At 36.1% G+C, this 15,753-nt stretch overlaps 1 long non-coding RNA gene across 1 annotated transcript; it reads left to right on the forward strand.

Annotated features, from left to right (window-relative positions):
* Nucleotides 1–1,017: 1,017 nt before the first annotated feature.
* On the forward strand, nt 1,018–11,964 carry LOC115211910. The gene is made up of 2 exons (XR_003881697.2): nt 1,018–1,147; nt 10,574–11,964. It is a non-coding gene; the product is annotated as an uncharacterized LOC115211910 (long non-coding RNA).
* Nucleotides 11,965–15,753: the final 3,789 nt, after the last annotated feature.

A 15,753-nucleotide genomic window follows, 5' to 3' on the forward strand; every position in this document is an offset into this window, starting at 1 on the left:
GCCATTCAGTAACAACTTGAGCTGTGTGAATTGGTGCATTATCATCCTGAAAGATTGCGTTTCCCTCTGGAAACAGTTCCATTACCAATGGATGAATTTGATCAGCAGAATGCTTAAATAGTCTTGACTTAATTCTGCCATGAAGGGAAACCATTGGGTTTCCCTATTTTCAAGATATAGCCCTCTAGATATTTACAGACACTCCTCCATGTTTAACAGTTGGAAGAAGGTAGTCTGGGTCAAATGCTTCTTTTGGCTGTCTCCACATGTATATTTGGCTGGCAGTCAGAAAATAAGTTTAAGGATGATTCATCTGAGAAAATAACATCCTTCCACTGCTCTAGGGACCAATTCTGTAGGTATTTACTCCACTTTAAATGCTTTGCAATGTTTGTTTTTGAAAGTAGTGGTTTTCTGATTGCAGCCATCCCGTGAAATCCGGCTTTGTGCACCACCCGGCGAACAATTTTGTGGAAACTGCAGTAATTTTGGGAGGTGTACTTTTGTGATCCTTTCTAACAATTTACATAAGAGTCCAATGGTCCCTGTTTGAAAGTTTTGGGTTTTTTTGAGTTTTGTTTCGACAATGAGGTTTTTCCCTCTTTTTCAAAGGCTGTCAATATTTTCAAGACAGTACTTCTTGATACACCAAACATTTCAGCTGTTTCTGTTACGCTGGCGCATACCATACAGGCACCAACAATTTTACCTTTTTGAAAGTATGATAGATCTGTCATTTTAATGAATTTTAATTACCTTTTTCTGGTGATATCTTAAAAGAAACAGCAATTTTAGCAAAACATCTTAAGCAACGTTAATAATAAATCAAAAAACATAAAAATGAACAAGCTTTTGACAGTTTTATAGATATATGATGCTAGGTGTTTTCTAGCATCATATATCTAGCTATGATGCTAGGTGTTTCTATTATTTTGTCCAACCTCTGTATATATATATATATATATATATTATTTTTCTCCAACCTCTAAAAAAAACTCAACTCAATACTTTATCTTATTTATCTCCCCTAGACTAGTCTAATTTCAACTTTTTTTCACCCTCTCTAATAATTATTACTCAACCTCTTCGATATTTTTTTCTTACTACTTTTCCATAAATGTTTTTAGTTTCCTGAACAGTGGACTTCGTAAGTATAATACCTCCTTAATCTTCATATTTGTTGTCATATTTCCCACTTTTCCTTATATTGTCAATTATTTTTATTTCTTGTTGTCGTACCTACAGCTTTTTAGTAAATATGAGTCCATAATGTTCTTTCACTATGTTCTAATTTTTTTCTTCTGGCACATTGACTACATAAATTTTCTATTATAAGATTTACACACCTATTAACTTATGCAAATACCAAGTATTGTTTTCAATGGTGAGATATAATTTACATTAGGTTCCATATTCTCATTGGACTTTTCTCCACCTCACTCGCCCTATGCTTCATATATGGAGTTATAATTAGCTAATCTATACTAAGCTATAGAGAGGAAGTTATCTATATTTATATAGTTATATCATCCCCTGTCAGCCATTAGTTGTGGTTTAAAAATTGACATTACTCCCATGACTATTACACACGGATACAAACATATAAACATGAAACTCAAAAGTCCAACTTCTCAGCTCTTTTTTTTTAAGTTCTTATTTTTTCTGCACTGATGAGTACTTTGATAATTCCAGATTCTGGGAATTAATTTTTATCTCTATGTACAAAACATTCATCTGCATGCATAAACTTCTTACAACTTTTTAACATCTTATTTCCTCCATTTTTGACAAATGTGATTGAATTTTTGACAAATATGAATCTATAACTTAATCATACATGTGTATATATATATATATATATATATATATATATATATACATGTAGATATTTGAACATGGTCTATGCCAGCACTTCCTGGCTGGCTCCTGTGCTGGTGGCACGTAAAAAGCACCATTTGAGCATGGCCGATGCCAGTGCCACCTGACTGGCACCCATGTTGGTGGCACATAAAAGGTACCATTTGAGCGTGGTCAATGCCAGTGCCCGTTGACTGGTTCCTGTGGTGCTGGTGGCATGTAAAAAGCCCCCACTACACTCTTGGAGTGGTTGGCGTTAGGATGGATATCCAGCTGTAGAAACCTTGCCAAATCAGATTGGAGCCTGGTACAGCCTCCCAGCCTGCCAGTCCTCAGTCAAACCGTCCAACCCATACCAGCATAGAAAGTGGGTGTTAAAGGATGATGATGATATAGATACACACACATATGTTTATATCTGTATATGATGGATTCTCTTGTCATGAATGGCAAATGAGGATTCAATAAAATAAGGCATTAATCATGATATATGGACAGACCTTTAGGCAAATGGAACAAGTTGAGTACTCAGTTTGCTTGAGTGCTTGTGGATCATTTACTATGTGTTTTCTTGAGTCTGCTTTGCTTTGTGCCACAAAACCACAATGACAGGTAAGATTTCCATTTAGAGGAGCAGCATTTTACCAGCTTGCACAAAGTTTGTCTTGATGTTGGAGTTGTCTTTGCTCAAATTTTTGAACTGAGGGGAAGCTGAACTGGCACCAGATCATGCATTCTGATGCTTTGTTTTTCCAGGAAGAAAAGGGAATGTTACATCTCCTCAGTTTGTCTTTTTATTTGTCTTTAAAGCAAAAGAATGGTCTTCCAAATGACCTTTCTGTTGGGAATTGGCCGAAGAGAAGTTGCTCTGAAATTCTGATATCATTCCTCTGTGAGAGATGACCTAATCATCTAAGCTGTATTTTGATGACGATGGCTTCAATACCTGATATGTTGCATTTTGTTAGTACCTCACTGTTATGAAAATGGTCACTCACTTTTATGTTGGAGATAGTATGCAACAATTGCATATGAAAAGCATCAAGCTGGTTGATGTGCTTTTGGTACAGAGTCCCAGATTCAGCACCATAAAGCAATGTTGTCAAGACCACTGACTTATATACATCGACTTTCACCTCCAATGATACGTCATGACTGTTCCAAAGCCAGTAATAAAGCTTACTGAAAGTGGAGCTAGCCTTCCTGATTCTGGAGTCAATTTTTTTATCCATCTTAGCATCATTGAACAGAATGGAACTAAGATAATTGAAGGAGGAAACACTTTTTAATGCTTTCCCATCAACATAAACAGTAGAGGCAACAGCTGAAAGATGATTGCGAATGGACCGATGGACAAGCTCAATTTTCTTGATGCTGATGGCCAGACCAAAAGCCTTCAATGCACGCAAGCACTTGTTTAGAATCCATTGCATGTCCTCAAGAGTGTGTGTTACAAGTGCACAATTATGAACAAAGAGCAAATCTTGAACTGTTTGTTCCAAAGTCTTAGCTTTTGCTTTGATGTGGTGTTGGTTGAACAAGTCACAACCAGTTGTATACTCAAACTTTTCTCTTTGTTTAACACCTTCGTTTCCAACATGATGGAGAAATACAAAGCAAATAAAAGCAGTGCAAGAACATAGCCTTGTTTTGATCCCATTTGAAACTGTGAATGAATCAGACACTTTCCTGTGAGATCTGACAGAAACCATCATCCCTTGATAGAAAGAAATTATGACATTGAGCATCTTTTCAGTGACACCTAGCTTTCTTAGGACAACCCAAAGAGCATCCCTAGATATGGTGCTAAAAGTTTTAGTTAGATCTACAAAAGTAACAATAAGGTCTCTGTTGTGCTCACAAGCCTTTTCCTGCAGCTAAAAATCATATCTACTGTGCTTCTACTGACCCAAAATTCACACTGAGATTCAAGCAATACTAAGCTGGCAAGGACATCTTTTAGTCTTCCAAGGATCTTCCTGGCAACACACAAAAAAGAGATACCTCTATGGTTGTCACATTCACATTTGTTGTCTTTGTGCAACCCATGCTAGCATGGAGAACGGACGTTAAACGATGATGATGATGATGATGATGTGCGTATAAAGATGATGTGCGTAGAAGTGTCTTTAAACCCCTGTGAGACTGATTCTGATTTCCAAATTAAGGAGAAGAGTTCAGCAGGAGACTGTTACCACATTTATATATCTCAGCTGGTATTTCAGGCAATTTTCCATTCATGAGCTGTTTTATAGCCTTTTTTTATCTCAGCATTTGATAGAGCAACTAACAGTTCTTCAAGGACAGGCCTCTGTGGCTGGTTGTTGATCAGTTCTTCATAAACAATTTAGTCCATATTCGGAACATTAGAAAACTATTCTGCCTAGTGCTTTGTGATCTCCTTTTTATATCAGAAGAGTACCCTCAATTGAAAGTATGGGTGTTGGTCCACCAGACACAGTCTAAAAACACCCTTTAAATTCTAATAGAATGGCCTGGTGTCACATCTTTCTGCAACATCCTGCAACTCTTATGCTTTCTTTTTCTACCATATCTGTTTCATTTGCCTCAGTTGGGATTGGCATGTATTTCTGGCCTTTTAAACTTGTATTTTGTGGCATTATTTTTATTTGGCATCCATTGACAGTGGCACTTGTGCATATTGTCCAAAAGAGGATGAATGTTTGGATCATTTGAGTTGAACCAATCTTGGTGCTTCCTCTTAACATACCCAAGTATTTCACAAGAGACTCAAATACAGCATTTTTAAAAGCAGACTATGCTGATTCAATATCTGTGTTGTCTGAGATTCCAGCAAGTTTTTTGTTGCAGGTTGTTTGAAATGAGGTTAAATTGTCATTGTTCCTCAGCTTTGTCTCATCCATATTTTGAATTGGTTGAGTGCAATTGTTACAAATAGGACTGCAGATAGTAAAATTTCCCCTTGATCGTATCAGTCTATGGTTAGACCAACACTCCCCAATGGTAAAAGAATATGTTACTTGGACATCTTCCCTCATGGGAGACCTCATAATTATGTAATCAATGAGTTGATAAATAGTTTGATCGGGGATGCTTCCAGGTATTTTTATGGTGGATGGGGAGTTAGAAAATAGTATTGGTAATCAAAAGTTCATACACACTGTAAAGCAATAGCAGCAGATGGCTGTATGAGTTTGCCTTGCCAACCACATGCTTTCCTATTATGTCACCCCATATGGATATATCACAACCTACACATGCATTGAAATCACCAAAGAGAAGTATTTATGATTTTTAGCTATTATGATTGGTTACTGAAACAGCAGCTCAACCACTCAAATGTGATGTATCTCAGCTTTACCAAATCTTTTGACCAAGTTAATTATGGGATGATATGTCACAAACTTTGGTATCACTGGAGAACTGGGAGAGTGGTTACATGACTTTAAAGGACAGAAGCCAGGCATTTGCAGCCAGTGATGCTCTCTCTCTGGGAAGACATCGATCCACAGCATATTTCCTCCTTAGGAAACTGTACTGGGATCGCTATTGTTTGTAGTGGTTCTCTCACACATCCCATCAATCACAGTCAGCCACTCTCACCGCCTATGCTGATGATACAAAAGTATCTCAGGCAGTCAAAGACCCTGATGACATATTAAAACTGTAAAATGACCTGCATGCAGTATATAAATGCAGTTCAATGCAAAGTTTCAAGCTCTCCGCTATCGGTCCATAAACAGACTACATGGGACCAGGAGGCTGTGCAATCCCTGAGTTAGAATTGGTGTGTGACTTTGGAATCCACATGAGTAGTGATGCAACATTCCATGTGCATATTGCCACAATAGCAACACTGTGAAGACAGGTAGCTGAATGGATCCATAGGTCATTCAGAACCAGAAATAGGATACCTTACTATGGCAGACATTTGTCCAGTTGTCTGGATTACTGCTCCCAACTGTGGTTGCCACAGAATGTGAAATTGGTGGCAGAACTTGAGGCAAAGCAGCACCACTATAGAAAAAAAGATTGACTGGTGAAACAGATGAGCTACTGAGAATGGCTACAAGAACTAAAGCTATACTCCCTGGAGAGAAGGTAAGAAAGATATGCAGTGATATACATATGGAAGATCCTGAAGGTCTAGTTCCCAACTTTGGAATTAAAAATTATACCAACCACTGAACTGGACAGCACTGCGTAATCCCAAAGATACTGTCACCTTCATTTCAGATAAGGAACCAATTTTGCAACATCTTGAATTTCAGGGTATCACAACTGTTTAACATCCTGGCAAGGAACCTAAGAGATCTGCTAGGTGTATATGTGGAAATGTTCAAAAAGCACCTGGAGAAATTTCTATCTGAAATCCCAGCAGGAGGCACAAAGAAGAGCAACTTCATCCAACTCACTTCTTCACTAAAAACAGTATCAAAAGGAGACCTGAAAACACTGAAAGGCATGGCATCAACCTCTGGCTAAAACCAGAATAAAAGAATATACATTTATTTATATATTCAAAGGAATAAATGTAACGTATAAAATTAGAGAAAGCTGGAGGTGGATTGAGTGATAGGTGGAGTATTCTTTCATTCTGTAAAAAGCATTATTGTGAAATAGACAGTACGTGGATTGCTAGAAATAGGAGCCAATACACCACCAACTGCCCCCCCCCCCCCCATTCGTTTTTGGAAAATAGGTGCACAGTTATCTGCAGAATGGTGAAATAAATTTAAATGACATGAAAATCTTGAAATATTATCAATTTTACTTAGTGTTTTCAGCAGTAAACATACAAACAAACAAACTTTGCTTTTTATAAGGATATATAAACAGTATGTGGATCGCTAGAAATAGGAGCCAATATACCACCAACTGCTCCCCCCCCCCACTCCAATCCGTTTTCAGAAAATAAATGCACAGTTATCTGTGGAATGGTCAAATTAATTTAAATGACATGAAAACCCTGAAATATTATCAATTTTATTTAGTGTTTTCAGCATAAAAACAAACAAACAAACTTTGCTTTTTATAAGAATAGAGATATATGTATATGTCACTGCCATCAATTTCAATGTATGAGTGTTTGAAGGGAAATTTTTTAAAAAAGGATTAAAAATAAAAGAAGGTGCATCTGTTTGCATTGGATGTGTGAATGTAATTTGAGTCCTGGTATAGATTTTGCTATGAAGTCACAATGGGAACACTGGTGATTTTGATTTGCCTGAGATAGGACAAATGTGTTCATTGGTTGCAGGATATAATTCTTTTATTGTTCTGTTTCTTCAACTCAAATTGTTAAGGTGCATCATGCCTCATTTTACACAACTCAGATTGATCTAGGCTTTCCCATAATGTTAAATTGATCCTTATACCTAAGGAGAAATCTTTCTTTATTGCAGAATTCTTCTACTAGGAATATCACATTTTTCTAAAATTTTGACATTTGATATTGTATCTTGCCATTTTATGTTGCAGATATTGCACAAGCAGCATATGCGAAAGGTTTCAAATTTTTTTATATGTCTGTAGTAGGAAGTCCATGCTTCTACCTCATTCAAGGGTGTGCTCAAAATACAAGATTTGTGTACACTTATTTCAGTTTTAAACTAACACCTTGTTCATCCCACAATCAATGAGAAAGTTTCCCAAAAGCACTTGGGGCCTTAGATATTCCAACATTGATTTTGTCATCAAGAGTACTGTACATCCAAAGACATTTAAATGACCTGACCCTATTGAGTGGCTTATTGTCAGTCATCACATTTGAATCTTTGCAGTCACTTCTTCTCTTGTCTTGTCTTGAGACAGCATTCACCTGGGGTGGGTTGTGCTGGCCTCAATACTGCATCTCTCACAAATGCTGACCAGACCTGGCGATTTGGAGCTAACGACCACGTGATCTCCAACCACTCCTTATTCCAGCGGCGAACACCATAGATATGGGGTCCTAGGTTGGGTTCCAGATCAGCCTTGACTGACATCAGTCAGGTTTTACGTTGTCCACCACATCACTTTTGCCAACCCTGAAGGGGAGCTGGGGCAATTGCTTCGTAGATGAATTCTCCTGGTTGGCGACGGAGGGCATGACCCAGCCAACACAGACGTCTCGTTAGGATGACTTGTCGGAGGGAGGTGATTTTGCACTGGTGTCGCACTGAATTGTTGGAGATAAAGTGATGCCATCGGACATGAAGGATGCAGTGTAGACAGAGGTGATCAAAGGATTCTAGTCGCTTAATATATATGTATTTGAGTGTGTGTGTGTGTGTTTATATGCTGAGAGGTCTTTGTCTTGCAAGTTACCTGGTGACTATGCTGATGCCACGTAAAAAGCACCTAGTACACTCTGTATAGTAGTTGGCTTCAGGAAGGACTTGCAGCCCTAGAAACCAAGTCAAAACAGACAAATGAAGCTTGGTGTATGTAGCTTTCTAGCTTGCCATGCCTGTTGAACCATCCAACCCATCCTAGCATGAGGAACGGACATTAAATGATGATGATGAGGATGAGATAGACAGACACCAATAGGTATAAATATTTACATATCATCATCATCATCGTTTAACGTCTGCTTTCCATGCTGGCATGGGTTAAATTCTTGAATGTGATGCCCTTTGCTTGGATTTGGTCAAACAACTCAACCCCAGTACTTATTTTTTCTTGGTATTTATTTCATTCTCTTTTTGCCAAACTGCTGAGCTATGGGAATGTAAACCATTGTTTGTCAAGCTGTAGTGGGGGATGAACACAAAGACACACACTCATTTATATATGTATATACATAATGGGCTTCTCCCAGTTTCTTTCTACCAAATCTACTCTCAAGACTTTAGTTGGCCCAGGGCTATAGTAGAAGATAGTTGTCCAAGGTACCACACAGTGGGACTGAAACCGGAGCAATGTAGTTGAGAAACCAACTTCTTACCACACAATCATGCCCATCATCATCTCATCATTTTATGCTTACTTTCTTTGCTGGTATAGGTTGAACATGTGAGTCCTCTGTCATTATGAACTATTGATTTCATTTATGGTGAATGTGCATGTCATTTGGGGAAGTTTCTACGGCTGGATGCTCTTGAAATGTCAACCACCTGAGTGCATTTACTAATGACAAAAACTCTATAGAGATTGAATAATACTCAGCAAGTCAGATCTATATGAAATTCATAGCCCTATGCTTTTTCTGCTCATTTGCCATCTATTTTTCAGTGTGTACAGAGTGAGTTTTTCCATGGTGCCAACATCTTTCTAGAGGTCATGTGATACAATTTCTATCTACCTGATACCATTCATAATGTATTGTTCAACCACTTACTGTGATAAAAGACTTTTGCTTAATGTGTCAGAATTACAAGAATAATGTTGACTGTAGTTGGTGTCATTCTCCATTATGTTCATTACCCATTTTTCAGTTTGAATATTTTTATTTTGCTATGATTGTATATACAGCTTATGTGGTTTGCTTCTTATGTAATATTTATCTGTTGCTTTATTATCAAAAATTTAGTATCTAAGTGCTTTTTAAGCATGGTCATCAATTCTCTCAACAATGTCATAGATGTCATGCATCGTTCACCTGCAGCACATTGATGACAAAACAAAAGTCTTCCCAATTAAGCACAAATTCTCCAGCCACCTTGCCAGCCTTGTTCAACCAGCTCTTGATGTTGTCCATCCATTGTGTTCTTTGTCTGCCTCTTTCTTCCATGATAATGTATTCCAAACCTTTGCTTCTTCATAATAGATGAGCTTTTGTTTCTTCACAATGTTCAGGAATTGTCATCTTTTACTTGTTGTAACACCCATTCATTTGTCCAATGATCCTTGTGCACAATGAATAAAATCATTAATACCTTTAGTTCAAGGAAAAAATGGGAGTCCTTTATTAATATCCAAACTGAGGTCATGTACACATCAAAATTACAGTATTTACTGACAATTGAATATTTAACTTATCACAATGTTATGTTCAATATAAGTATCAAAATACACTCTAAAGATGGGATTAATAATTATCTGGAAAACTGTTATCTTGATAACATCACCTTTTCTAAAACCAATTAGATATTTAAAGTTCCTACTGTCTTTAAGTGATAAGTTAATAAAACACACTGAATATCATATCTTTCTTGACATTATCCCTCTCCCACTCTTCCCCATCTCTTCCTTTAATCTTCAGCTGATTAAAAAAATTCCATTTATCAACATTCTACACTCACTAGAACACTGCACTATATTTTTCTTTTCTCTCTGCTACTACAACTGTACTGGTTCCTGCTCCTTTGAATTAATCTTCAGCATACTGCATTACACAAGCCCACTTAAATCACCTGCATCTCTTTTTCTCATTCTTAATGTCTCGTTTGAAAACTCACCACTGAATACCTCAATAAATCTCAACATTTCAAGAGCTACAACCATTGTTTTCCTTATCAAGTTGGAAGAGCCTACAAATGATGTGGACTGTAACATATATACCTCTATATGTAAGAAAACTATATTTTCATGATGATTAAATAACTCTTGGAATTCACAGATCAGTTTATTGTTTTATTAGTAGACTGTAATATTTTTCAGAGCAATTTTTTTATTTGTAAAATGTCACAATAGAAATTGGTTGAACTACCAGAGATATCATTATGCTTTCAAAATGAAATATTTCTTGTATATCTTTCAGTGTAAAAATATCTAATTATTCATTATCTCTCTTATTCATTTCCTATAGGTTTTTCAGCCAAAACTGAGTTGTTGACCCACAAGAGTCAGCTGAGTTATACTTTTGGTGAAAATACTGTTTAAAGTGTCAAGATATATCAAATAAAGCAATTCAAAGTGCAACTGAAATTGAGGAGCTCCCTACTTTTGCAGGTTTGTGAAATCAGAAAAGGGAACCATTTAGGATTCTTGAGGGTTATTCAAGAGGTGTATTTAAAGATAGTTGATATTTGAAGAAGAAAAAAACAAAAAGGCAATATCAATTATATAGAGAAAAATTTAAATGTGAAAATATTTCAGCTTTTCACTACACAAATTACATAATCTCTTATTCTTCTTGTAGGGAAAAAAAGAGAAAGCAAAAATTGAAAATAAAGAAAAGCAAAACAAACATTTAAAGGTTGCAAGTTAATAAAAAAATATATACTTCTAAAAATTAACTCACTGAATGGTATCTGTTTTAAACAATATAGACTTGTGTAAATGTATACAAGCATGCACACATATTCATAAATATGGAGTTACACATACATTATTGCTTGTATGAATGTCTGTTATCTGCCAGTATATTTAAATTTTTGAATTGAGCATGAATGTGTTCATGTATTTAGTGTTTCTATATGTGTGCATATGTTGGTGTGTTTCTATATTTGTGCATATCTATCATTATGTATGTATCATTATACATACAAACACATGCACAGACATACCACACACACACACATTTATCTTTATAAAGCTCTGTGTGTATGTATGTGTGTCTGCATATAAAAAGGATTTGTTTGTATGCAAGGAAAAAAACATATGGAAAATTGGAAAACATCTACACTAAAACTGAGAAGATCTCAGGAAAAAAAAATCAGTGAAATCCAACCTACCAATAACTATTTAAAAAATCCATAATCAGATTAAATTTTTTTCTATAAGCTGTGATATTTTTGCGATGCCTTGGATCTTCCTAATTTACTGAATGGAATCATAAGGTGCGGATATTACCGGAATGCTATTACCTTTGCAACATATTTTACAACTAATACAGCGAGAGGATGTTGATGATTTTGATGACATTAGTGATGTGAAAGAAAACTGCAGTGGCTATCAGAGTATTTTTATCCTGATATCACTGCTGTGAATGATCAGATATCTATGTCATCTGCAGTTGTACCGCCAATTCATGTAAACTAATAATCAAAATTCCCAGATGCATGTGTAAATATATACATGTATATATAGATATATGCTTATATGTCTAGATGTGCATTTGGGTATGGATTTAAACACTAATATGTCTATAGGTCTTTCTGGATGAACATCTATAAATGTTAAATTAGGTACAAAAATCTATAAATTCATAAGTTTACATAAGAATATATACATACATCTGTGTGTGTGTGTATGTGTGCATGCGTGTGTGTGTGTATGTGTGAAATAAATACATATATAAAACAAACACTCTCATATTCCATATACATACATACATTCTACACAAATGCACATCCATATTTATTCATTTATCCACTTTTGTCACACTGTTTCTTTATTTGACTGTCTGTCTTTCTGTGTTTACATATATATGTATATGTTAGATTTATGCTCAGAATCTAGTGGACAACTTGTATGTGTTAATGTATTTTAATTGTATACATAGACAAATAAACATCCATTTTAAGCATACATACACAAACATATAATTACTTCTCTTTCATTCATTCACATTCTCTCATTCACACACACACATACATGCACACACACACACACACCACACACACACACACACACACACACACACACACGTGTGTGAGTGTGTATTTCCTGTTTACTTCATGTTTATAGATATTTTATTGTGCCACTAAAGCTGTTCAACAATTTTCTGAATTGTCTATATTTAAGTGTTTAACATTTATTGTCAAGAGTTAGTTTGAGACTCGCAAGTATTGTATTACTGTTTGAATGTATATGACTCATTAGTTCTACCCTGAGTTGCCTGATATTAAATTCTGCAGGACTAGATGTCATAGGTCATATGAAATGTTATTATGGTTATAAGTCTAGACAGTTGTGTTTTATTACAACCACACGATGTTTGAAAATTGTGAAAAACAACTCCAACTCAAAGGATAACTCCTCTCTCTCAACTAACAGGTAAGAAGCAACTGATCTTAAACAACTAGTCTTGCAGAATTTGTTAAAGTCCTCCAAGCAGCATCAATAGCTGCTATTCATTCATCATATGGAGTTAGACCAAACCTTTGAAATAAATGGTCTGTAGCACAAATAATTCCATCCTGGAGGGAAACAGAAGTGGAATGAAAGTTATTGATGATGGTCAGATGGTGAAAACTGCAGTAATTTGGTTCAGAGCCTCTGTTTCTACATTCTCAGGAGTTTGATAGCCAAAAACCTTGTTCAAGTATGACTGTAGGGAGAAAGATTCAAATACCTGGATGACAACTAGGAATTTCTAAAACAATAACCTGCTTAGTGCTACAGTAGAGATATGCAACTGAAACAAAGTCCCAGCCAAACCAAAGTTAACGTACACAAGGCAGACTATTGACATTGACTTTATTACTATGGCTGGTGACTTCAGTGGATATGTTGACCAACATGATGATAGCTTCCATGATATATATGGGGGTTATAGATATGGTTTAAGAAATGGGGAGGATCCAAAACTCTTAGAGTTTTGTGATGCAACTGTCTAATAATTTGCAACATACTTTAAGAAACTAACCAACCACCCTGTCAACTATCAGTCTGATGAACACACAAATTAGATTACATTCTTACCAAGAAACAGGACAGTAAATACCAAAACCTTTCCTGGCATAGAATGCATTACACAATACAGACTACTGGCTAATGACTTGAGTGTCAGGGTTAAGCAGAGACAGAAATAAGATGATATGGAAACTAAAAGATCCTACAGTTGGTAATAGGTTTAAAGTAATTCTAGTTTGATGCATATTACTGTAGGAAAAAAAGATTTAGATACATGTAGCAACTGGAAATTTCTACAAAATAACCTGCTTATGACTACAGATTAGACTTAAGGTGAAGTAACACAGTGGAAGAATGACGTGGTTGGCAGAACTGTAAAAACTAAAAGACTGCCTTGGAAAATTTGAAAGGAAGCTAATAGTTGAAGCATTACTGAATAGCTAAAAGAGCAAATAGTTAACAAGTATCCCTGGCTGAGAGTGAGGCAGATAGAAGAGACCTGTGCAGTCATTCTCGCTATTGTTATGGAAAACAAAAAGGTTGCATAGAAGTGCTATTATGAGGAACTGATGAACATGGAGATTGCATGTGATAAAGAGGGTTTGCCTCATGCTGACCTTGTAGAGGGACCCAGCAATTCAAGTTTTGAGATAGATAACGCAATTAAGGATATGAAGAAAGAGTACTCTGCAGGTCTATCAGGGATAGTTGCAGTGATGCTTAAAATATCTGGTGAGGGTACATGATTACCACCTGGACAGTTAATAAAGTTATACAGAAAGTGTCATTCCAGTGACTGGTCTAGCATATCATCATAAACTGCTACAAAGGCAAAGGAGGTATTTTAGGGAGAAGCAGTTATAGAGGAACCAAACTGCTTGATCAGTTAGGAAATGAGTCATAGCATAGTTGATCTGTGGGAGAGAGTAGATATTTATGAGATGTAGTTTGGCTTCATGCCTAGAAGTACCACAGATGTAATGTTTTTAGTGAGGCAACTGCAGGAGAAAAACTATTCCTGGCATTTGTTGACTTGGAGAAGGCATTTAACATGGGACTTGAATACAGAATATTTGCGAAAACTAGAAATGAAGGCAGCATGCTCTAATGGACATTAGTGTGCATGAATGGCAGAGTACAAATGAGCCAACAAAAGACTAAGTACAAGAAAAATCAGGTGTAGTGTGTGAGACAGAAGACTGTGCTGGTACAGGCATGTGATGCATATACAAGATAACTGCTGCATACAAAAGTACCAACACTCTATGGTAGTGGAATTTGTTGAAGAGGGAGACCAAAGAAGACTTGCTTCAAAGTTGTGAAAACTGAACTGAAGATGATACATCTCATGGAAGTGATAACAAAGGACTGCACTCACTAGTTATATACAGTGCCACAGAAGACCCATCCACCAACAGAAAAACATCCTGAAAACAAATGTAGTGATGAAGAACCTGTAATACGTGCATGTGTATGCATATACTGTTCTCTTCCAAACCTCCCCTCCTCTTAACTCAGCTCTTGATCATTCCCAGCACACTCTCTCAGATAGCTCTGATTACATATGTGCTTGTATTATTATATAAACACACACACACACACACACACACAAAGTACAATACATAAACAACACCACATCCACAATGAAAAACATAAAAGTAGAAAAAGGGAAAATTATCTGGTTCAATCTCCCTCCACATCAATAGCCAAACTATTTTTCAAAGTACTCCAAAACCACTTTCACTACTAACAATCTCAAAAAAAACTAACCAATTACAACCAACTAAAACTTTTTTAAAGTTGTTGAAATTGTTATTTCAACAACTTCAGAACCTCTTCATCCTGTCCGCTAAATGAAAACTGTTTCACATGTAATATTGTTTATACTGCAATGTTACTACATCTACTACTCCAGCTGCTCTATTCCCATATGTAGGGTCTCAACACAGCCCAAACTGGAAAAATGGTACTCCATTATCCAGACACACATGGATGCTAAAATTGAAGAATAACCCACTTAGCATTAGTTGGTAAATATTGTTACACACACAACCATACCAAACCAACTTTGCACCAGTAAATCCTACCATATTCATGTGTGTAGGAATCAACTACTGAATCAAAACCCTGAATTAGTCTGTCCCAAAACATTAAGGCATTTCCAACTGGTAGTTTTTTCTAACAGCTTAACATTTCACCTACTTTATGTTACAGGTTCCCACTAAACAAATACAGTAGAAATTATTTCAAAGTTCTCCAACTTTCAACCACAATACCTACAAAAAATATATGTTTTCATACATACATATACACATGTACACATGTATACATGTACATATATATATATGCATAGTTGTTGGAAGATTAACCTGACTTTAAATTTTTTCTTTTTGTTTTCAATTGAGGACAGCTGCTTAAAGAATGCTTATGAATGAGGACAACTACTTAGAGAAGTACCGATCTCTAATT

Source organism: Octopus sinensis, linkage group LG5 (genome assembly GCF_006345805.1).
Source record: "Octopus sinensis linkage group LG5, ASM634580v1, whole genome shotgun sequence".
In the NCBI taxonomy this organism is placed as follows: domain Eukaryota; kingdom Metazoa; phylum Mollusca; class Cephalopoda; order Octopoda; family Octopodidae; genus Octopus; species Octopus sinensis.